The sequence below is a fragment of the Crocodylus porosus genome, unplaced genomic scaffold (genome assembly GCF_001723895.1).
Source record: "Crocodylus porosus isolate Cpor-Errol unplaced genomic scaffold, CroPor_comp1, whole genome shotgun sequence".
Classification (NCBI taxonomy): domain Eukaryota; kingdom Metazoa; phylum Chordata; order Crocodylia; family Crocodylidae; genus Crocodylus; species Crocodylus porosus.
In genome coordinates, this window is record NW_017728948.1 from 1934657 (window position 1) to 1937358 (window position 2702).

General features: G+C 40.0%; 1 long non-coding RNA gene across 1 annotated transcript in view; it reads right to left on the reverse strand.

Annotated features, from left to right (window-relative positions):
- LOC109322410 overlaps window positions 1-2368 on the reverse strand; it is a 15720-nt gene extending 13352 nt beyond the window's left edge. The window contains exon 1 of the long non-coding RNA XR_002104385.1: window positions 2201-2368. This is a non-coding gene — a long non-coding RNA (uncharacterized LOC109322410). The remainder of the gene's footprint in view (window positions 1-2200) is intronic.
- Between the last annotated feature and the right edge of the window lie 334 nt (window positions 2369-2702).

A 2702-nucleotide genomic window follows, 5' to 3' on the forward strand; every position in this document is an offset into this window, starting at 1 on the left:
TTTTAAAAGGAAGTTAGATGAGCACCTTGCCGGGGTCATCTGACCCCGGTGCTCTTTCCTGCCAAGGCAGGGGGTTGGACTAGATGATCTACCTAGGTCCCTTCCGACTCTAGCTACTATGAAACTATGAAACTATCTCTGTGTTGTTGATGGGGCTGGTTATGCTTCTTTTTGGATGCAGTGGAAATGAGCAATGCCTGAGCAGTGGGAATCTTGGATCTGACGCACAGAAGACCTAAGGTCAGGCCTAAGCAGCCTCAAAGAGGAATCCCAGAGCAGCCAGAGGTACAGAGAAGACTTGCACTTTATCTTAATATACCTAGACTATCTTTTGCTAGAGAAACCTTATACGTGTACAGGTGCCCATTGGTAACTTCTTAATCCAGCCAAATCTAAGGAAAGGAGCGAGGCTTGGACTATGCAGCCTGTTTTAAATTGGGTTGGGAAAAGTAAGGGTTGCCTGATTACTGTAGCACCTTTAGTCAGGGATTGATTTGGTATTCCAGTAATAATGAACCACTTTTGAGGACTGTTGTGAGGCTTAATTCATTAATGTTCAAGAAGCACTGTGAAAGCAGAAAGAGGTGAAGTCATTTGGCCAAGGTCATGTGTATGATCAGGCTTCTGCAGAGCAGTGAATAGAAGCTAGAAGTGAAATCTTGGCTTCACTGAAGTCAATGGACATTTTGTCATTGATTTTCATGGAGCCAGAATCTCAACCCCCCCACCTCATTTCCTGCAATGCACCTTGTACCTTAACCACAAGATGACATTACCACTGTGTACACAAGTGTCAGTTTTTTGATGACAACTTGGTTGTAATCTTCGTGTATGCATGTTTATACTTATGGTGGTGGTAGAGTGATATGATGGCCAAGGAAAGCTGTGAGGTGCAAGGGTTTTTGTGGGAGATATCTTTTATTGGACCAGCTGTGTGCTTGGGATAGGTTCAGACAAACTTTCAGATGCAGTGACCTGAAGAAGAATGCACTGCATTTGAAAGCTTGTCTGAGTCTAAGCCAACCATGCAGTTGGTCTAATAAAAGATACCCCCACAAAAATCCTTGCCTCTTGCAGATTTATATTTCCTCATTTATATCCAGTGCATTTCAGTTGCTTTTGGGCCACTAATCTATATTAGTGGCCCAAAAGCAACTAATTTTTTGTTCCCAAGTTTGCCTTTTAAAGGTGTTAGGTGGATACATATTGATGCATATTTAGTATATATTGTATAAAATATTAATATATATGTTATATGTAAATATATTTATATAGATAATATTTTCTTTCTTTCTTTCTTTTTGTCAATATGTATTCACCAAACACCTTTGAAAGGCAAACTTGGAAACACAAATTCATAAGCTTTCTGGACACTAGGAACCAAGGACTTAACACTGATTACGGTCTTATGGTGCGTTATAACCTATGTGATTCCTAAATTCTTCCCACACATGAAAGGTGATAATGACACTCTACCCTTTTGATAGGCTTCGATCTGTCAGTATTGAGCTTCTTTTCTTTTGCTAATAGTTTATTTATCTGCCAACCCTGAGAATTTCTTCCCCTCCAACAAACTTCATAGTTCTATTAACTAGTTTTCTTACTATCTCTGTGCTTGCTTTTCTCCTCAGACCTGAAGAATGTCTTGCATTAAAATGTTGTCTAACTCTATCCCAACTATGCAGTTAATCCAATACAATATATCAGCCAAAAAATCTTTGCCTCTTGAATATTTTCACTGGTCTCTGGAGGCCTGAGGAAGGGTACTATGATAACCAAAAGCTTGCCAATGTCTAAACCCACGATACTGTTGTGTTGGCACAATAAAAGATATCACCCACAAGAATTCTTGGCTTCTGCGTGTCTCCTAAACTGTCATGCCAACAACACCACCTCAACACAACCTTTACTCATCCCTAAAATGCAACCAGTGCTGGTGTGGAACCTGATCGATATTCTTCATTTTACTAACTTCACACCATGAATTTTGTTTTGAAGTTGGGTTCAGCTGGTGATAGCATAAAATCAAATAAGCACAAACTGCTGGATTTTCTCATATGCACCATGCCCTGGAATATATTACACACCTTGTTTTGAAAGGCAGAATGAAGAAAAAAAGATTTTCCAGAGTTATGGCTGCATAGAGCACGGGCAGACCCTAATCTTCACCCTCCCTTTCTTGCATAACTAAAGCTGAAACCCTAGCTGCTGCTGAAGACTGGTTTCCATTGATGGATCTGTGACTTTGAAAAGAGTTAAAGAGTTTCTGAGGCTGTGAAATAGGAGGAGACAGAGTAGGAGCAGCTAGCAAACAGACAAATTGCCCTATGAAAGGTTAGCTTGATTAGTGGAACAACAAGACTCTTAAAAAAGAAAAAAGGATCGTTAGCATCTCTGGAGTGAAGACCAAAGAACCATTATGTCAACTGACTCTCTCCACTGTCTAAATAGTACTGGGCAGCAGGAACCAAAGCATGGCACTTCTATCCAAGGTATAAAATCAACTTCCTTGCTTAATACATCCACTCTCATTTTGAGGAACTGATTCTGGGGAAAACATGATGTGTTGTATGTGAGAAAATATGGGATTCTCTGAAAACATGAATCCATCTTTTTTAAAGAAGACATGAAAGGAGATTACGTGTTACTGGCGTTTATTGTGACTTTTCAGGGTGACAGTCAGGCAACGCCTATAACGTATA